General features: G+C 44.9%; 1 protein-coding gene across 16 annotated transcripts in view; it reads left to right on the top strand.

Annotated features, from left to right (window-relative positions):
• The window catches only part of CELF4 (CUGBP Elav-like family member 4), a 700,175-nt gene that overhangs the window by 572,284 nt on the left and 105,399 nt on the right, over window positions 1-22,492 (top strand). The window lies entirely within an intron of this gene.

The following is a 22,492-nucleotide window of genomic DNA, read 5'->3' as shown; positions in this document are numbered from 1 at the left end:
CTTTGGTGGTGGTATCCATGGGCTGAAACCAGTTTTACACTGCTGTGGTCTGTGACGGTCTGGGAGCCATGGAAAAGAAGGGTCTTCAGTGGGTTTGTGAAAATCTGTTGAAGAATTCATTTTCCTATTTGGGATGAATTTACACTCTTTTTATATAACTCCAGTTGAAATAGTGCTGATACAGGTATGTGTCAGACTGTGAGAGAGACTGATAGTTATCCATCGCTGCGCAAATTGTCACCTAAACTGCAAATGGCAGCACTTGTCTCACCCACCCACCCCACACCTCCCTAAGCAGGATCACCACTGCTGGGGTATTCCATACCTCTCTGAATGAGGCATGCAAATAAGTGACTTCCTCAGAACAGCTTTTTTTGAATTGAGTCACACCTAATAAGCACCTAGTGCCAGAACTTTCCCCATTCAAGATACCAGCATACTCAAACAGCAGCCCCCCCCAAAGAGGCAAACTCAGGCCTTAAGTAACTGCAGAATGAGAAACCTTAGGCACAAAATAGCTATTTCTCTCCTGCATGAGCTGAAATTGGGTTTCTGTCCCTCCTGCATCATTGCAGTCATTGCACTTGAGCTGATACCGGGAGCAACTGGAGGTCTCTCCTAATACCACCGTGAGTGGTCCCTTCATGGTGGAGTTGGTCAGTAAGAAACATCCCTGTGCCATTGCACAGGAGAACTCCCTGCAGGGCAAACACCTGGGACTGCTGGGTCTCCTACTGTTCCATTCCTGTGCTCAGCTAGAGGCCCCAGAGCCCCTCAGTGCCCTTTCCACCTTCTGAGCCCCCCAAGCCCCACTGCAAAGGGCATCCCACGGGGAATGCTGAGCCAAGAGGTGATTGAACCCACAGCACTTCACAAGGAGCTGCCTCCTCACAGGGACATGACCACCCCTCAGCACCCGCGCAAACGCAGCCAGTGGTGAGAGCTCCAAGACCTTTCAGATTATTCAAATGTGTGATTGTCACACGTGTCCCTTCACACACTGCTGTCAGGGCAGCCAGGACCCATGTTCCTTCTGGCTCTGTGCTTTTCACTCCCTTTCTTTGTGTTACTATGGCAAGTGAGGAAAATGTTCAGCTCCCAGCTCTGAGTCATTGCCGCCCTCTCAAAAAACAGTCATGTCCTGAGCTGCTCTTTCCCAAGAGCTGCCAAGCACATCCCAGTATTCACCCCAGCTTCTTAGGTGGCTACAGACTACAGCTTGTAGCAGGAATCATTAATACTATTAATAACCCCTTTTTAACATGAGACCTTTTCAAACTGCAGGACCCAAAAGCACTTGACGCATTTCACTACCTACGTGTTGCAAATCCACACCCTCCTAGGAATTTCACAGCCATCACTGATGCAGGCTGAGCTCCTTGCACCTGCAGAGCAACATCACAGACAGACCTCAGGCTGTCCTGCCCCAATCTCATAAATGCGTCACCATACAAAAGAACAAGGGGCCCTCTGCAGCATAACAGCTCCCCACCGTGCTTTGATGTACCACCAAACAACTCCACTTCTGAGCATTCCTGTTCACCAGGGCACCATGAATGGTGTGCAGGCTTCCAACTTCCTGGATCATTTCTCCCAGAAGCAAAATACTGGAGCTGCTCAGCTCAGACCAGCAGGCTTACTATGCAGGCTAATACTGCATCCAAAGATTCAAGGAAGCCAGAGTGTAATCCCTTTAAGAGCATGAGTAGCTTCTGGAGCAATGACCTCCTGTCCAGTCTGTTTGTTATTACATTCAGCTGTCCATCCATCCATCCATCCATCCATCCGTCCATCCATCCATCCACACAGTCACCATTATTCTCACTATAGATGAGCACCTACATTTCCATGGAAAGGGCAATGCACATTTGTTCATCAATGGTTGTCTCATCTCACTTTGATTTATTTAGAAGGCAGGCCTATTTTTTTTTGCTTGCTTTCACTTTGGATGCCACAGCCATGGCTGACTTACTTAAGCATCTCTGACCTTTACTGCCTGTGACCATTTCCCACCAAATACCTCCTCTGAAAGGGTTTGATTTTAAAAAGAGACCATTTGCCATAGGGAACCATGAATTTCTTTGCCTTCACATTCCCACTTGTGTCCTGGGGAGAGGCAGTGTTGGGAGGACTGCTGTGCCATACCCTGGGGTTTGAGAGCAGGGTCTGGCCTGCATCAGGGTGAGACCGATTGTAAGGAAGGAATGGAAGAAAAGGGGAGATAGAGACATGAGAAACCGCGTCACTTCCACAACTGCTACTGCTCAGGAGAAAGGAGCAAAAGAAATATATATCTGCTTGCCTATTAATTTAAATCTAGACACAGGAAGAAGTCAACGAACTGTAATTTATGAGCTGTCAAAGCCTGAAAAATTCCTTTTGACACTGTATTTTCAGTTATTACATGCTTTCCTGCAAGACGACAGCGTAATTCTGTAGGAAGTCTTCTAGTGAACAGCACAATGGCAGAGGGCAGTGGGGGCTTTCTTATTATCTTTTCTTCCCCCTTTCGTTGTCTCTCCCCACTCCTTTCAATCATCCCCCCTTTCCTACCTTTTTGTTTGCCCAAACAGCAGCGAGGAAGCAAATCAGCAGCAGTCCCCATCCTGCCAGCCCTTCAACACCTCAGTGCTGAGCTGGATCCGGCACCATGCAGAGATTTCTGAGGACTCACAGGGTGATGGGAGTGGAGATGAGGCAGTGACCACAACTCTGCCACAAACAAGGCAAATATACTCTCTCACACTCTCTCTGGCATTTCAAACACTTCAGCTGGTTTCCCTCTGCCCATGCTAGGCACCCACCACTCTTGCTGGCACTCCTTTTGGTTGTGTCCCTCTCACTTGTATCAGCGTCGACTGACAAGTGCCAGATTCCTCAGATGCCCAGAAGTTCACAGCACTGACTGCCTGGCTCCCTGCTTCTCCATAAAGTGAACCTGGACAGTGTAGAGTCCTGCCAGGATCCTGGGTCACACATGTTGCCCTGGAGAAGAGCAGTTTCTCCTCCTTTCCAAGCCCTCCTGAGGTTTGCTTCTTGGAAGGAAGTGCTAGGATCTTGGGATGGGCATGCCATCACACCCCTGGACCGCACAAGAACCAGAGGGTGGGGTGGCATTTTGGTGGTAGTGTCTCCTGGAGGATAAGGCTTGAAAGAGCCACCTGTCCATGCGCATTTGTCCACATCTTCATCAAGTTTTGGGGACATACAGGTTTGGAAGGTGATGACAGTAACACCTTTGCCCAATGTCAGTTGATGGAGGAACTCAAGCTAACATCAAATGAAGCTTGACCTGAAAATATTTCTTTCTCCCAAATCCAATGTGAAGTTCCCTTGGCATCCAGCTCATTTCCTTATCACTTGGGGACAGGAGTGGGGGAGGCTTTCACAACAAATGTCATTTATCCCTGTATTTTCAAATCTTCCTTTCCCTTATACACACAATTGCTTTTTAATTTGAGTTGCTGGTGGTAGCGGTAAGGTTGTCTTTTTTGCTTTATTTTTTTCTTCCCAGCTTTGGTTTCTCACTTGCAGCTCAGAAAACCCTTTTAAGGTCTATTCTCTGTGATAGGCACTTTGCCTCCTATTTAGAGAATCACTCCCACACGCTGCACGCAGCCATATGCAAACACACAGACATACGATTTTTCTGGGTGAACTGAACTACAAATCTTGTGCTTTAATATAACTTAGGCAGCCTGTGCAAAGCTCTCTGAAGTCAGGATTATGGACTAGTCTTCTGAAAAATGCTGTAGAAAAGTCCAGAGAAAAGGACCATGCTTTCTGCAGGGTTGTGCTGCAAGGGAAGTGCTCACAATTCCCAGAGTCTATTCCAGGTTGTGTGTCATTTAACTTCACTGGGTCTCAGTCACCCCAAGCCTGAATCAAGGCCAACCCTACCACCTGCTATTACTTGGGCAGTGTTTGAATGATTGTGTGAGACCCTTGTTAAGTCTCTGCTATCATTGCTGTGGTAGCATGTTCTTTCAGAATTGAGTATCAAAACAACCAAGGCCAAAATTCTCCTGAATTGCAGGTAGAGAGGTGTAGCGGGGGGGGGGGGGGGGGGGTACCGAGAGCAGGGGAATCCAGCCAGAGTCACGATACGAACACCGATACGATTTGAGCATCGTGCTCCAGTTTTATTATTCGGTTACACCAAGTTACACTTTTTCTCAAAGTTCATGCCCCTTTCCCATGAGAAAGCCTCTAAGCAGCGGGGGAGCTGACCAGTGTATACCTTTTCCCAAGGCTGTTCAAGGCTGCCAGCTAGCAGGTGCCTTGCAAGCCTGTTTTCAGCCTGAGGCCCCATCAGGGTTACTTCTGCAACAGCCCTGGGATGCCCAAGCCCTCCTGGGGTATCCTATATTCCACAAGGAATCCCTCTACAGAGAGATGAAAAAAAAATGAAAAAAAAAAGAGGTTTGCCCAGAACTACTCTCACATCTAACAGCAAAAACAGGGAGATAAAAGGCTGTCTCTTGAATGTAAGGTGAATCCTTAGGGAGCTGGGGACAAACTATTGTCTCTTACTCATGAGCGGGTTATTGATGGGCAAACTTTCAGTGTTTTTGTTAAAATTCAGGAAAGCCTGCATCAAATTCTTCAAGCTACTCGTCTCTGGGTCCTAGCTTCCACTTAAACAAGGTGTGAGCTACTACCTGAAAAAAAAAGACAGGCCCAGTAGCTATCTGTAAGACCAAGGACCACCAAACCACCCAGGGCTAGATCTTCGTCAGTCTGGGACAACGTGGCTGGAACAGGTCAAAAATGAAACAGGGCAAGCCAATAGTTAAACGGTGAAGGAGACAAAGCAGGGTTCAATGCATGTTCCCTGACATCTTTTGGTTAACATTACATATGCTAAATAAATGTCATCCCTGCTGGGACCTGGCTTTGTTTCCAGCTCAGAGAAGTGTTCAGGGAAGCTGAATGATAAGAACCCTATTGCCTTTACATTGCTTCACTGTGCAGGGAAGTCTCTGAGTGCATACAATACAATTGCTTTTGCTCCCAGGAAAAAAAGATGTTGAGGTGGGAAAAAGAAAAAACTGTCCTGTGTCTCCCTTTGCATGAAACACTCATAGGAATTATGACTTTGGTTTCCTTCATTTGATGGTCTCTCCAGCTCTCACAGTCTCTATGGGAGTAGCTTGTAGCAGGTATTTAATCCCAGGGTCCTGCAGACATAATAGTGGCAAGAATACAATGAAGAAGAACAGGGTCCTTCTTAGGATAGTTCAGTCACTGTATTTGCAAAGATAACATCTACACCCACATAGCAAACACAACCTGACCGTGAACCAGCCATTTAAAATAAGCTGCGATAACCAAGAGGGAAGAACAGAAATAACTGAGGTCTGTGCCCAACTTTTATAGCAATATCTGGAGAAAGGAAAATACAGTATTCCTTAAATACTATTGTTAGAGAATGGTGCTGCAGCAGAGGTGAAGTCCTGCTGCTCATGCTGGGAGAAGGAACAATGCCAGAGGCAAGGGAAAGAAAGAGAGGGGCTATGTGTCTTTGAGATCCTATCTTCCCCATGGCAAAACTGACTGATTGAGTTTTCCTTATCAGTATAAGTTATCTTGAGCTGCAAAGGTTCTCTAGAATTGGAACTTCCTTGTAGTTCTTGCTGAGCACAGTGTTCAAGAGGGTGGACATTAAATGGATTAAGAAGTGGGTAATGGACAAATCTCAAAATGCAGTTGTCAAAGAGAAAGAATGATAGAGTGAGGGTATTTGTAGCAGGGTTCTACACGGATCAGTAGCCAGCTCTGACGCTAGTCAGCATTGTCATGAATGATGTGGAATTAAATATCCCGGCTGATAAAATCTGGGGATAACACAAAATGGAAAATTGTTAGGACAGAGCTCTGATACAGTCATCTAAGTCACTTAGGTCACTCTGAATGAGCTTCGGCTGGCTAAGACATTATGTGCGTGTTCCTGCAGAACCAAACCTAAGTTGACTCAGGGAGGAATAAGGCTACAAAATAGGCTTAAAGAATGAGGGGTTATATTTCATAAGACAGCAACCTAGAAAGTACCTAGGCAATGACCTAGAAAAGTGGTTAGCATGGCTGAGGAAGACCATGTTATCTCCCAGCATGGTGATGGGCAAAACCATCTAGTGGGACCTCTTGCTATATAAACAAGGAACCTGGAGAACAAAGATGATTTTTTAGTAGGTGGCGCTGGTGGAGATAGTACTCCAGAAAACTCATCCGAGCTTGGCATTCATCTTTTTAAAACTGCAATAGTTTTTTAAAAAACCTGTCTAAATGAAACACATGCCTCTAAGTGCCAGGTTTGAAAAGTTGTGCTCATCCTTGCCTGAGAGAGCTCTAAGAGACTTGGGCCCTTATGGAAGTATCTTTTCTGGGAAAATAGCCTATATACTAAAGAGTACTTTAATCACCTGGAGAAAGGCTGCACTTTTCTCCAAAACTTTTCTAATTTGAGCACGATGCCAAACACATTAAAGCGAGAAGTCAGAGACAGGCTCTTGTCACAAGAGGATGCACATCAAAGCAAACTATGATGCTGTCAGTAGGTCTGCCTGTTGTCCTTGTAGCGAGAGTTGGCCTCTCACCAGGGCACACATTTTAGCCAAAACACAGCCTATGGGGATGGCTGCCGGGCAGCAGCAGGATGGCTTCAGCACAGTGGTTCAGCCCGCTGGGGCAGCTCTGTGGGCATCTCTGGTATGGAGAGGGAGAGACTAGACCCCTACAAATCCCTTTTCAACAATCAGGTGTGTGAGCCTCTGACTAGCCTGGGGTTAAGGGGGTTTGGGGAGAAAGGAGGAGTTTCCCTCTACTGTATTTTTCCCTGTGCAATGCCCATCTTTGCTTCCTGACTGATGCTGCAGATCACTGAAGAGGGTCTTTAGCATGGGGAGTGTGCCGAGCCCAGGCACTGGCTCTCTGTGTCAGTGTTATCGCTCACTGTCACATTTCGAAAGAGGAAGCGAGTCTGCGCCATGCACACAGAGAACAAAGCCCTCACCAAGCCGAGTGAGAGTTACAACTTGTCAGCACGTCTCTCAGCCTGCCGAGGGCCAAACATGAAACACAAAAAAGGCCTGAAATGAGGGAAAAAGGGAAAATAATAGCACAGTGAGCTCTCAAGCTCAGAAAAGGCTTGCTATAAAACAGCACCTTCGCTCTCTGCCTCTCTCTGTTTCTCTGAGTTCTGGCTACTGATGAAGGGAAGAGATGACTCCCCTTAGCACAGTTACAGTACTGTTGCAGTAATAGGGACCAGAGCCAGGTTCAGATCTGGCTTGCACTGCCCTGCTTTCTCCACAGACCCCAAAAAGCATTGTTAGCCAAAAAGCGTTATTAGCAATGATGGAATCTGAGGTGGAGAGAACCTGCAGAGGGTCATTTTTGACTATATGGACAGTAAAGCTGTAGTGGCTAGAAACACCTTTCTGAGACTTGGACTTTACCCTGAATTAGTCAATTAATTTCTTCTGTTACTGACATTGAGTAGGAACGGGATAACCGTTTTTCATATTTGCTGATCTTGCCTTAGCTGTGTTGGTGGGACAAATAATCCTGTCATTGTGTGGTGTATGTCTGTAATGTTGATTTATACCTACTTAAGATCTTGTTTCAGGAAGCTTTCTAGATTTATGCTTACTAATTGTTTGGTCCAGGTGTATAATTTTCTGCTTCAAACACTTTTGACATGGATAATATGCCATGGCAAGAGAAAGACAATAGTATGGGCAGCGCTGTGCAGGGGTAACACCAACTTGTCTTTCAGAAGTGCACTTCTGTGGAAAAACAGAGATGCATCTATACAAAGTGAGTGGAGAAAATTGACTGAAAACAGGAGACAAACTTCATATGGACTCAGTCCTATACTGCCAGTTGTTGTTGATATAGTTGGTAGTATATGCATCCTTCAGGCTCTCCAGTCTAATTAAAATTAGATGAAGCAGAGCACTGTCAATAGAAAATTACTTGACAAATATTTGTCTTGCTCCCATCATGGCACTGTGCTGCATCTCCTACTTCTGATGCCCATCCTGGTAAGACTCACCTGCTGTTAAGAAAAACATCATCCAGTTCAACCCCCTTGCCACAGGCAGGGACCTCTTCAACCAGACGAAGTTGTTTAAAGCCCAATCCAACCTGGCCTTGAACACCTGAGTCCTCTGGGTAGACAGAGAGATGCCCCTTCTCTTGCAGGTATATTGTCCCCAGCTCTTCCCTTTTGCTCTGCTTCATGAGTTCCACAGCACAGGGTCTCAGGTATGAGCTCAGGAGTGGCACATGTAAGATCAAGGTGTGGTTTAAATCCAGGATTTTATCTAACTCCTGATGAGCAAGGCAACAAACTCATTAATCCTGAAGCAAAACATAAGGACAATAATGGTCCTTCAGGTAGTTCAAGACCACACAGCTATGCTACTTTTACAAAAGCAGAGCCCTCATTCAGTCAGTTAGAGTTACTAGGTAGTGTTGGGGTGAGCTGAGAAGGATTTAAAAAGCCTGATGGAAAGGAGAAACTCAGTAAGGAGACAGACAAGGCAGGATTTGGTCCTGAGCACTCCCACCTTCCTGTGTGCTAGAGAAGATGGTGGAGAAAAGATTTGCAGGTGCAAGCTACTAGTAATGTCATAGGCATCCACTACAACCAACACCTGTTTGCTGTGATTTCAGACCACAGCAGCCAAGATCAGAGCTGTGGGACTGTCCCCACAGGCTCCCCAGGCAAGGGCTGTCTAAAGTGTGAATGGAGAGGTGCTGTGCCTTTTCCTGACCAAGCTCACTCCTGAGACCTGCCTGTCCACAGCACTGCCAGCAGCACCAGTGCCTGCACTAAACTGCCTCTGCAGCGGGAGGCTGTTTATGAACTAATTTTTTACTGCTGGCATAGCACCCGGCTCGTTCTCACCTTTCTTAAAGGTTAACCTCATTTCCTTCTATTAGTTGGTTTTAGCGAATGCCATTCGGCACGGCAGTTAAAGAGCTCTGTCAGCGGATGGAAATGACAGTGGCATTTAAAGCCAGTCGGAGTTGAGAGCTGGGGGGGTGGGAAGGTGGGTGGAAGAAATAATCTTCAATAAAATGTTTGTAGGGAGATGCTAAGTGACATCAAAGGAGCCTTGCTTTCCCCAAGAGGAGAAATCTTTGGCTCAATGTGCTCATTGGGATGGGTCTCCCTGAGTTTGAAACCAGCCCAAATGCAGGGAGACAAAGTGACTGGAGGACTCCAGAAAGGGTTCTGGACATCCCACCTCTATGGATAACTTCTTTCCAGGTCCAGCTGGCCTTGCTTAGTGACAAGTGTGTGCTGAATATTATTGTCACTGAAGGAAAGTTCCTCTATGAGTGTGTTGATTATAAATTCTACTGCAAGCCCTGCCTGGCATCTCAGGCCACCCTGTCTGATCCCAATTTTACTGCATTCCCTCACTGCTCTGCAGTGCTGTTTCAAAACCTGGGGTGAGACCTGCAGGAAAGACTCCTAGTCAGAGGAAGGGTGAGTTTTGCCGGTGCAGGAGATTTCACAGGAGGTTTGTTTTCTTTTCCTTATTGCAACAGAATGGTGAAAGGAGTGAGAAAGCAGGCTGAATCTGGGAAATACACACAGACTACCAAACCCTGGCACAGAAAAGGTGTGATGGGCATCATCCAGGCTCTTGCTGTCCTTCTGCTCTGTCCTCACCAGATCTCTCCTGGCATGGGTGTAATACATCATTCTGCATGAGGGAGAATCTGCAGAACCCAGCAGTGGCAGGGACATCTGAGCAGTGTTTCAGCAAATCAAGAGTCTGATCCAAAGCCTGCAAGGCTCCGTGGCACTCTTTTTCATTAACTCCAATAAGCTTCAGCTCTAACCCTGAATCCCCGATGTTTATTTCAAGCACTGGCGTAACATCACTGAAATATGATGTTCCTCCTCAGACGCACCTTAGGGTAACAGTCTAAAAGAGTACGGCATAAGTCAAGCCAGATCCTGCTGCTGGGTGGCATCCTAAAGAAGACCCATTCATTTCCTGGGTCATTTGTCGAGCTGTCCAAAGCATTTCAAAGGAACAGTTGTCTAGCCCAACGTGTAGTTTTACAACAGGAAAAGCATTCCCCTGGAACAGGTTCATTTCAATGAGATTTTTGCCAGGGGACATCTTTTTTTTTTAAATTAATGCATTGAGTTCTCTTTTCAGGAGGTACAAATCTATCATTTTAACAGGATCTTTTTGATTTAATTTTGTTTCAAGTCTGTATTGTATTGAACCGCTAGCTTCCGTTTTGAGTTAGACCAAAGGTTTGTCTAGTCCAGCATCCTCTGTTCCAACAGTGCCCATTAGAAACTGTAGGAATAGGGCTTTTATAAAGAGTGATCCTCCCCCTAATACCCTCTGGCTTCCAGCAGACAGAGGTTTAGTGACTAAGATAGATTTTGCATCTGGATATTCATGTTTTATAGCACTGAGTGGACATAACCACCACTAATCTGTCTCATTTGCCTTGGAGCTAATTTATGACTTTTGCGTTCAGCAACATCCCATGACAGAAATGTCTTTTATTTATTCATATGGTGTGTGAAAATATACTTTCTTTTGTCTGGCTGAAAACCACAGACATTCTGCTTTATATATTTTATGTTTTGAGGTTATTAAGACAAAGGCTTTTTATTCCTCTGAGACAATACCCTGTAACATTTCACAACTGAAGAATTTCCATTTCACAAGAACTTTGGCCTCTCCAATTCAAAGTGGAAGCACATTTTTTGAGACATCAGTATTTTTTACATTAAAAAAAATCCATTTTTCATCCAGTTTCAGTCATTTCATCATATCAGTGTAACTGAGGGTGACAGCAGAAAAAATAATAATAGCAACAACAAAAAAATCAAATAAATACCTATCAACAATAACAAAAAGCCTACTTGGGCACCCTGGGAAGAACTGGCAAGAATGAATTAAAGTTTCACAATAGCAGCTTCTTCCTGCCAGCTGGACTAGGAGAGTAACAAGGACAGGTTGGGAGGATCAGACACCCCAGCCTAATCACGCTGGCACCACGTCATGTGCCTCCTTGTTGTTCAGCTGCCCATCAGACAGGTGTGTTCTATATAGAAGCAGAGTCCAGTTCTCACCTTCATTTTTATCAGCAAAATCCTCCAAATGGCACTTCCACCTACAGAGAGTGAAGCTGGTTTAACAGCTGGTTTAACAAAAGTTATGCCATCCTTTTAGGTTATCTGCCTTGTGGGGAAAAAGTCACTATCAGGGTGCGCTAGCAGTCAGTGGGATGTCTGAAGGATTAACTGGGTGGATCCTTTTGGGGTTCAGATCTTGTACCATTCACCTTCAACTGGCCATATGCACTGCATGCCCACCTCCACTGCTCACATCCATAAGCAGATCCTTACAGGATTTCACCTCTTGCTCCATAAAGCAGGGTGAAATTAGTTTTTTCCCCCCAGTCTTCTTATTTTTCTGCTTACAGTTATAGGCAAGACTATCTCTTTACATGCTCATATACACAGCCTGGCAAACTCCACTTTTGATTTTAACTAAGGATTCCAGGTACAGCATCAAACAAATAATGCACAAAACTTCTGGGTGAAATACAGCTTCATAACTGAAGTGAACATTAGGCTAAGAGCTGTATAAAGTAGGAAAGGTGTTATTGAGACCTATGAGACGTGCTGCTTGGATTCCTTTATTATTATTGTTTTCTTTTGCGTTTTCTTCATTTTCTTTGTTTGTAGATGAGGGGATGGAGAGGAAAAAAAGCCAGCAAGTTTATAAAAGCAATAGAGAAGGGAGTTAAGGCATTTTGTGGAGATCTTTAATGACATTCTGTATAATTTGAAAGTGGGGAGAAAAGGGGGGAGAGAAAAAGGGAATTAGCAAAAAAACTGGCAAAAGAAAAGTGGAATGTGGAGAGAAGCGTGTGGATGAATTTTAATGCAATCAGAAAGCTGTAATAATGGTAATAAAGGAATATATTCAGACGTCAAGAGAGGGAGAAGGGAACAGGACCCGCGACACCAGAATTTAAATTAGACATAGGCGTATAATTCTCTTTTCTTCCCCCCCTCCTTTCTTCAAATGAAGAAAATGGAATTTTTAAGCACAGCAAAGGAGGGATTAACAATTGGCAGGTTTTCAGCCCTTTGTCTTTTGGCGAATCCCATTTAATCACCGTCTTTAATATTAAGGAGGCTGTGGCCGTGCAGGGCTGTCTCAGGCTTGGGGGAAAAGGGATGATATACAGAGGAAAAGAGAGATAACACTTAGGTTCAGGCAATTGTGAGGAAGTGTTTCAATTACCTCCACTGAAGTCTTTAAAAACTGAAGTTTAATTTGATCTGAAATGTCGTCCCAGCTCCTGCAAGAGAAAATATGTCCTTCCCACCCCCCTTCCTGCCCATGCCTATGCTGTTTCAATAGTTCTCAGTGCTCAAGGCTGGAGTACTACCACAGGTTAATGTCTTGGCCTTCTAGGCTTCTGGAAAGGGTTTCAAAGCCTCAACTGGTCACCAGTGAGATGGGTTTAGGAACTGAAACTTATTTTCCTGACATACTAGTCTTGACACCACTGACCCTGCAGAGTTCGTCAAGAAGCTTCTAAGCTTTGCTCTAAATGAGTGTGAAAACCAAAAGGCCCTTCAGGCTCAGCCTCAACCTTGTGTGGCCACAGAGTGAAAACGGGATGTTACACATAGGAATTAACATCTGTTAAATTCCCCAGAACCAAAGGCAGCAGGAGTTGTATTCAAATCTGAGCTGCCTCTGAAAGGTGAGTGCAAAAGCATGATTCAGTGTTCATTTGAGGTGTCATTTGATAGTACAAGACAGTCTTCTCCTTCATCTTCCTCTGGAAATCTGTCAAACCGGGCCAGGATAATATTTGTGAATTCACAGGAGGAAGGAGCCTAAAGAGTCATGCAAATTCCTGCAAAGCTTAGTCATAGCACCACTGCACACATTTGCTCTTCCATGCTGGGTCGCCTTAGGTACCTTCTTCCATGAACATTTCCAGGGCTGTTCCTGGGAAGTGGGAACTCTAAGAACAGGCTGCTAATATCTACAGAAAGAAGTCTGATTTTTACTTTTTTTCATGATTGGTAGGTTGATTTGAATTCAGATATTCTTTCTGCCGTGTCAGGATTGTGAAAAGAAAGTGTGGTTTTGGGCTATAGGTTGAGTTTAGAAAGACCAGATTTTTACTCCCAAGTCTTTTCCTAAAAAATATTGTCTCAGGAGCAATTCTCAAAAATATTCCAGTTGTGTGTTTCAGATAAAGACTAAACTTGGAAGAATTATGAGCTGCAAGGCACAGTTCAGAAGCAGAGGCTTTGTGCTTTGCCGGCATGGGGTTTTAGACTTCTCTCACCAACAGCTTTCCTAAGCCAGGGCTACAAATAAAATGGATCTTTGCAAGTTGTTTTCCCGACTCAATATCAAACACCATAAAACCTGTCATTTAAGATCTGCACAGGGAATAGCATCTCTTGGCAATGGACAGTTGTGATAGGGCTGTTCAGCAAGTCAGAACTACAGATATTTGTCTTGGGGTTATAATATTCACAGCTGTACAAGAAGAGTCTGCTGTTAGAATCATTCAGGCTGTGTCTTCATGGCAGGGTTTGCTTGGCCTGTGGCCAAAGTTTTGTCCTTACCCTACGTGCACAGAGGAAGCCTGAGTGTGTTTTCATCTGAACTGCCCAGATGAGGCTCTCGGTTTATGGCTGGGTTTCACTTCAGTGCACGTACACAGCTGGTGTTCCCACAGCACCACAGGCCAGTCAAACCCAAACAGCACCCACCCTTCTGCTCTGAACCCTCTTCTCCATCTCCTTCCATTTTTCATCATAGCTCTGCATTTTTTTCCATCCTGCTCATACACTTGCTTTCCCAGACAATTTCTGCACGTGGTTTAGCAACTGATGTACATCAAGGATCTCTTCCCCATAAAGTAGGTCTTTGCTCAGGAGGGTAGAACTGTAATATAGACTAGGACACTGAAAGTAGAGAATAAACCCAGTTGTGTTTAATTAAAAAACACAATCTAAGACATTGGGTTCAACATCTGGCAACAAGTTAATTTTCTTTCCAGTTTCTCATAGGGCAAACAGCAGCCAACATCTGTGTTCTCTTGGACACATGCACCTTGATCACCATGACACTGTCTTTAGGAGTCACGCCACTGCAGGACATGAAAATCTCTCCCTGCAAGATAACTCCAAAATTCAGTCATTGTAATTTACAAAAGTAATCCTTTATTGAGGACTAAACCCTACCTTGACTTACCCCTGCTGTCTTGCATGAAAAGGAGTTGGGAAAGCTCCAGCCACTTAAATCTGATAGAAACCATTGTAGGGTTCAGCCACAGATCGGATCCCCAGCCTGCCAGGAACCTTTCATTACTACTGCCAGACTTGCTTGTGCTCCTGGAGTGTGGCAAACCTCACCAATGCCCAGTTTTGTTGGAAACACCAATTAGTCTTTTTGCTGGTGGGGAAACTGAGGCTGCCTTTTTCACAGGGTAATTTATGTAGCCCATATTTCCACTGAGGCCGCTGTCCTTGGCAGAGATATATCGTAAGTATTTAATAACAGTAACTGCACAGTCATCCATCTCTTTCGTACCAGGAATAGCAAATCACTCTAGGAGAAAAGTGGTTTTGTTTTCCACAATTTCCAAAGCACAGCTTGAGATGGGACCCAGGAGTCCCAAAAAACAGTCTGAAATGTACAGAAAACAGCTTCGGACGATCTCTTGAACATCCTCATGGGTCCACTCTTCCATAACTAGATCAGGAATGATTTTCACTCTTTCCCAAGGCAAGATATAGGTTCTATCTATTGAAAATAGTTTGTGGCATGTTCAAAATAAGCAGAAGGAAGAGGTTCCTAACTCAGTGTGTGCTTAAGCTGCAGAATGTCTTGCTGCAGGATGTGCTGGATGTTTGCAAGAGCACATGGGTTCAAAAGTCCACTGAACAATTACATCAAAGAAAGACACTTCAGAAACTACTACATATGAAAAAAAAAAAAAAAACAACAAAAACACTGCAGACTCCAGAATTCCCTGAATTGTAGAGCACTTAATTCTAGGAGAATGTTTGGGGGGATTAACAGAATTCCCTGTTCTTTTACTCTTCCCTAGACATCCACAACTGGCTGTTGCCAGAGACAGCAAACAGAGTCAGACCCTCTGTCTCTTGTTCAGCTGTTCTTTCACTCTGTTTACAGGATCCATGTCCAAGTCAAGGCTCAGAGTGCAGCCAAGCAATTAAGTAAGAGAAATCCTTCAAACTAAGTTTTTGACATGCAACAGTGGAGAGTAACGCACCTGTGGGATGAAGCTTCCTTCTCTGCGCAGGAGAATTATGCTCCCACACCTCGGCTTATATTCATTTGTGCTTGTCCCCATCACACAGCTGTTCAGATTAGCTGTTATTCTCTCTAGCCCGGGTGTCTCAAAGCCTCCGTCTCCAGCAGTTGGAGACCAGCAGCTGTGCAATCATATCTGCTAACATACGGGATATAAAGGATCTGTTAAGTAAAACCAAACCAGGGAGAGCAGAGGGGGAGAGATAAGTACAAAGAAATCAGTCCTGTAAAGATGTGATTAGGGACGCCCCACAACACCCAGCTGCAAGGAAGAGGTGAACTCAGCAAACATTTTAAAGCCTGCAGCAGAATTAGCCCCTTGAGGGTGTTGTTTGATATGGAGAGGAGGAGGGGAAGGGGCCAAATAGGAGCTGCTGCAAGTGGAAGGAGAGTTTATTTGCTATTGTTTGGAGTTAGGTAGCAGTGTGTTTCTGTCGTTTCAAGAGAGGATTGGGCTTTTGAATCTGTTGGTTTTTTCCCCCCATCCTAATTTTTGAAACACCTCTATTTTACAAGATTCATGTATTTTCCAGCAAGGTACCATGGAGAAGATAATTAGCTAATTTACAATTAGCTACAACAGAATTCATAATCACTTCCCCTGTGGAAAGGGTGGTAATCATCATCACGTAGCTGTAGGACTGCTGTGAAAATGGCAATAGGAGTGTGAAGCCCAGGCCCTGGGAAATGCCCTGCTTTTAGCCTATTGATCACCTGATTAGCAGAGGTTAAGGGGAGTGGTGGAGCACTCTGGCTTGAGACAGCAACAGGTTTGCGCTTGCAGATTTGAGTTCACAGCTCAAACCAAACTTTCATAATGTTCAATAATCTGCAGCTCACCCTTCTGCTCTCTAGCTCCTTTCATCTTTGACCTGTAGAGGATTCCTTGGTCATGACTGTCTGAAAGAAACCCAGGTTTATAGCTCTTTTTCACCACTGTGACTTTGGCATATTCCTGATCCCCTTTCTTGGGCTTGGGAGTTTTGGTGGTTGAAAGGCCGGACACGAGAACCAATGGGCTCTTGCAGCCCAGAAACCAGCCCTGTCCTGGACTGCATCAAAATAAATTTGAGGGAGGTGATTCTGCCCCTCTGTTCTGTTTTCGTGAGGCTCCCCATGGAGTGCTACATCCAGCTCTGGGGCCCCCACCATACGAAGGGTATGGACCTGTTGTAGAGTATCCAGAGGAGGCCACAGAGATGATCAGGAGGCTGGAGCACTTCTGCTATGAAGACAGGCTGAGAGAATTGGGATTGTTCAGCCTGGAGAAAACTCCAGGCAGACTTTACTGGGGCCTTTCAATACTTTAGGGTACTAATAAGAGAGGTGGGGACAGACTTCTGAATATAACCAACAGGATAAGGGCTCCTGTTTTTTCAAACAAAAGAGAGCAGATTCACACCAGATAAAAGGAATACTTTTTTTACCAAGAAAACACTGAAATAGGTTGCCCAGGGGGGTGGTAGATTCTTAATTCCTGGAAACTTTCAAGATCCTGTTGGACAAGGCTCTGAGCAACCTGCTCTAGTTGAGGATGTGCCTGCTCACTGCCAGGGGCTTGGAGCAAATGACCTTTAAAGGTCCCTTGCAACCCAAACCCTTCTGTGATTCCATGTGAGTATGTGAGCATCTCAGTGCTATCTCCTCTTCCTTCTCTGCCAAGGATGAATCAGGAGAGTGGGCAAGGAAGATCAGCTCTGCCTCTTGCATCCTCTCTGGTAAATGTGCCACTTGGTCCTATGCACTGGCTGCTCTTACCCACACCTGCATGGAAAACTTCTCTAGGCTGCTTGTTTGTTGTGGTGCCAAGGAGATAAGCTTAAAGGCCTTCCCAATGCCAGGACCAAGGCATTGCAGCTGCTCCCACGGGCTCTGTGTGTGCAAGCCACATTTGGGAAGGAGGGGAAGAGCAGCAGGGACAAGTAATTATTAGCTACGTAAATTAGCCTGGGAGACAGAGATGGTAAATCTGTCCCTCTTTATTTCCAAGGCCTTGGAAGCCATGTTCTAGATGGTAAAGCCGGTTTGCGCTTTCCCAGTACAAGGATTCAACCTCTTTGTTTTGCATGAGGAATAGGAGAACACAAGTGTATTTATATACTCTTATCTAAATGTACCCCCACGCACACACATACATTAGCGAGTGCTATCCAGATAAACACAGTCTTGTGTCATGTCTCCCTGCGAGTGACCCTAATTTTCCCCCAGTCCCTCCACAATTGCTGTGATTCTTGTTCTTGTCCTCTTGCTCCACAGAGGGTCAAACATCCTGCATCTCATTGTCCCTTCTATCTCTTTAATTAGTGCCCGTCCTCCCCCTTCTCCCCCTCACTCCAGTGTTCTCCCTTCCCATCTCCTCTCAGCACTTGGTTCGCAGCGCTCTATTATTTCACCTTTCATGTGTGCCGTCTCCTTCGCCCGGGCCCATCTGACACCTCTGCCTTACACTTATCATGGAAACATAACATTTAAATACAAATAGGACAGGGAATAATTTAACCCCTATTTGCACTGGGGAAAGTGCCGAGGCTGTGTATAAACACTGCAGGGAGGTCTATAGATGCTGTGTATTTATCTGACAAGTTGCATTTCTTCACCACGCTGCCTTGCAGCCAGCTTTTGCTGACAGGAACAAGCCTCCATCACTGGCAGAGTGGTCAGGAAGAGAGAAGCCTGGTTCCACGGGGATATTGGAAATGTCACCAAGGGAACACCTCTGGGAACTCTGATTTGCCAGTGCTGTAGTCCTTCTCTCCCTTCCTGTCCTCCTGTGAGGATCTCAGGGTGTTACCTTCTGTCATTGTGATTTTTTTATGGCAAAATGGGATAGACCTATGAGGACCTTAATTTTCAGTATTATCAGAGTGCACTAGCAAAAAACTCCTTGGCTCCTGTGTGCCACCACACAAAAAGATATCCACCCATTGGTTGGATATCCACCTGTTGGTTGGATATTTCCATGGCAAAGCGGGCATGATGGACTCAGCTTGTGGAAAAAGACTGATAATGGGGGTACAATAATGAAGGAAGACAAAAATGTGAGGAGAAGAGGCTCACATAGATGCTATGTTCCGTTGCAACACTTCAGGCAGTTTCACTGCTCATAGTGCTGCTGGTTTTAAGGCTGTCCCTGCAGCAAGGTTAGTGGGGTGTCCTCACTAACATTCAGTATTCAGGTGAGATAGAAACTGAAATTGTCACTTGGGACAGTGTAATAGACAGAAATTTGGACAGGTTGTTCCTCACAAAAGCAAAGGGAAGACACTGAGATGTGAACCAATACTTGATGCACGGCCAAGTGTGGCCTTAAGGAGGATACATGGAATCACACCTGTTCTTAGACAGGCTGAATAAGCTCACTGTCCTCATTCTCCCCACAGGGAGGAGATGGAAGACGCTCCTCCTGGCTGCCCATCTCCATTGAGCAAGGCTGTGTGGTACTGCGAGGTACAACTCCCTCTCCATGGGAACAGGCCAGTTTAGGCTGGAGCACAAGGTCACGCCACAGCTCATGTTGGGGATGTCCCAGATCGTGGGCTCATGCCTGGCCTCTTTTTGTCCTTCTCTTCTGCCCTGGACAGTGGTATTTCTGCTCTCCTTGACTGTGTATTCACTTTGCCCTGGGACCCAAAGCTGGAAGGTTTTTAGGAAGCCCTGTCTGAAGGTTTTTCACCGCATAATCCCACAGTCTGAAATGGCAGTGAGCACTGAACAATGGTGGAGATGGGGGACTGAGTCTGCCCAGTGCTTTGAAATTCAGGTGTGGTTCCTGAGACACATAGAGTTGGAACAATGTCTCACTGAAAGAGGAGGAAGCATGGGACTCAGGATGGTGATATGAGTGGACTGTGGTTGGTAGAGACGGACCCTACAGGCAGGCAGAGTTTAGGGACAGCACCATCTAGGACTGCTCCAGGTTTGTGTGCAGCCTAAAACTCTGATCTTTGTAGGATGTAGTGTCCTCAAGTCTCCCTAGAGGACCCTGGAAACATCTGGTGAGCAGCACCAGTGGTGTGCACACATGCTCAAGAGACACCTTGATGATACCAGCGCATCCCCTCTTCATTTTATTCTTGCAACCTCTTGGCCTTATTTAGATATATTTACAAATCAGAAGTAGTTGTCTTGGTCCATGGCAAGTCTAGGATGTGGAAGAGCAGTGTATGATGATGCCCAGAAGAGGCTCATAAAAGACCATCAGAGGATAAACTCCTTAGCCAAGGCCTGGAACACGTTGAATGGTCCCTTCTGCTGGACTCTTCCCTCTCTCTTTCTACTCAAGATTTGTGAGGGGTGTTGTTAAAATACAGTGTTGAGCTCCCTGAAAGAGCTGCAATGTGAGAGGCAAATGCAGCACTTTGTTATAGAAACTACTGAAAGTAAAAATACCTGTTAAATCGACTCATTTTTTATCAGTCTAGTGTGTGATTGTGTAGAGTTCTGAGATGGCAGATATAACAAATGATTCCCCTGACTACACAGGGTGCTGTTTTTCAGGAGAGAGACAGGATGCTGATTTAGATGGGGTTGGTGGTAATGTCCAAGCAGTGGCTGTCCATGGGGTTCCATCTCCCCTGGACCAGCAGCTCCTGGGGAAGGTGATGCTCACCTTTGACAGAGCCTGTCCCTGATGGTCTGATGACCATCTCGTGGGCAGCTCACCAAAGCACCACATCATATGCCCGCCAGTACAGTCCCAGTGTACTGCAAAGATGCAGGGTGGGGGGAAGTAAAAATAATAATTTGAGTGGTTCCTAAAACACCTGGTTTTAGCTTTGCGAAAACTAGACCAGACAAGGCAGTTTCAGGCCAGTTCCACACTAGAGAGTTTTGCTGACAGAGGAGGGATGTGATATTTTTTTTTTAATCATGCATTTATATTAGCAAAAAGTCTGGTGAAAACAGTTACACAGCTATAGAAGTGCTTTGGCCGATGCAGCTTATTTGAAACAGGGGAAGCTGTATAAAGTAGAATATAACACTCCTCTGTTGTGCTGGAATAATTTACCAGACACAGAGTTTCTAGGCAAAACCTTTTGCCATCCATGTTCCTAGTTCTTTCTGGCTGATCTGCCCCCTTCCTAAAATATCTTGCAGGACAGCTGGTCCCATTTGCTAGGTGGGTCCCATTTTCTTCCAATATCTGGAAAACCTCTGGACTTTGGACTGGACTCTTTTCCTAAGGCTCTGTCACACTCTAGACTGAAAGATACCCCAGAGACCACACAGTGAACTCCAGTAGCTGCCTCTTTAAGGCTTGTACCTCACATCTTGGAGTCTCTTTCGCAGGACACTTTGGCCATTGGGAAGCAAACCTTTCACATGTCCAAATCACCCTCTCGTGAGGTGGGGACAACCTAACCTACAAGCTACACAGTGTTAGGTAGGGCTTTGTGCACCACTACAATCTGAACTTTGTGTTGCCAGCAAACACCTCGAAACACCTCTCTGCTTAATCAATTCCAACATAAAGCAGGAATATTTCTTCCTTTAACAGGTCTATCAAAAGGCTATTTCTGTTCTTCTCACTTAACAGAAGTGCATCTGTATCTCCCTAAACCTATTTTTCCTACCAGTTCAGCAGCCTAGCTGAAGGCAACATAACTCCTGCTTTTCTGTGGGCCGTACACTTTTTGTTGTCGTGGATAGCTCGACTGCAGGGTTGAAAGCTCCTAATATCCTCATTCAATAGCCACTCCATGAAAAATAATTCACATCCAAGGCTGTAAAGTAATTTGCCAATGTGCAGGTGCATCTTGGAGGGGGGAATTTTGATCAAACACTGGTTGAAGCAGAACAGATTGCCTACACCAGCGATTTCTCGGTGAACAAAAGTGACATGAATTGCCCAATTAGTCAGCCAGAAAAGGGTTGTTGCAAACCCGTGTTTTGTTCAGCTTTAGGTTAACCTGTACGTTAAAAAAAAAAATTAAATAAAAAATAAAATTATTTAGATATTTACATATATTTATTCAAATTAGTTACATCTGCTCTGTAACGTGCTCTGAAAAAACCCTCTTGGTTCACACATTTACATAGTGTTTAATGAATCATAAATAAGACATTTATGAATCATGTGCAAATGGCCTGTTTACATACACGATGTAAACTATGTAAATTTCCTTTTTTTCTTGGTGTAATGGTAGTAGTGTCTGAACAGAAACCTGATGGAGAGGCATCACTCAGCCCCCTCTGAGATCTTTCTGACAATCACTAGTTTGTTTTCACCAATATTTTCTGAAGGTGTCTCATGAAGATCCCCAAACTTGGTATAAGTCCATGTATAAATCATAGAATCATTTGGGTCGGAAGGGCCCCTGAAGATTATCTAGTTCCAATCCCTGCTCTGCTCTCACTCCAAGAAGCCCATGTCCTTCCTGTGCTGGGACCCCAGAGCTGGATGCAGTGCTCCAGGTGGGTCTCAGCAGAGTGGAGCAGAGGGGTAGAATCCCCTCCCTCCCCTGGTACCCACAGGGCTCTGGATGCAGCCCAGGACATGTTTGGTTGTCTGGGCTGTGAGTGCACAGTGCTGGGTCCCACTGAGCATCCTTGTTCAAAATACAATTATCTACTAGCAAAAAACATCCTGCTTTGGCATGAAATACCACCTGCCGGAGCTATCTTAGATATTAGCAAACATATAAGTTAACTTTATGTTTCAAAAAACACGTTTCAAAAACTTTGGGCTTATTTCAAATGAACCTTATAAATATATTAAAAATCTCATCCAAACTTGTAGATATGTGTCTCTGAGTGGGCATGAATGACAAATCTCCAGTTTACAGGCTGTGACTTCCGTTATATCCTGATTTTAAAAAGCTTACACTAAACTTTTTTCCTGCAACTTATTTAGTATTGCGAGGGCTACTAACTTATGTTATTTTTCATTTGGACTTGGTTCCTACATGCTATATTTATACACATTCCTCTTGGATTGCAGTCTGAGCAATGTTGTCATTTCAGTTACTGAAAACTGACTGCAAAAACTGCTCAGAAGGAGCTGATTTGGAAGACTTTGGTGCCTAGATTTTAAGAGGCAGACAAAGATTTTATATATAACCAAACCATTTTTGTTTGTTGTTTGGTGGTTTGGGTTTTTTAAAAATTTGCTGGATTAT

Source organism: Corvus cornix, chromosome Z, assembly GCF_000738735.6.
Source record: "Corvus cornix cornix isolate S_Up_H32 chromosome Z, ASM73873v5, whole genome shotgun sequence".
Taxonomy (NCBI): domain Eukaryota; kingdom Metazoa; phylum Chordata; class Aves; order Passeriformes; family Corvidae; genus Corvus; species Corvus cornix.
Note: the sequence above shows the minus strand (reverse complement) of the source record. Positions and strands in the feature narration are given on the sequence as shown.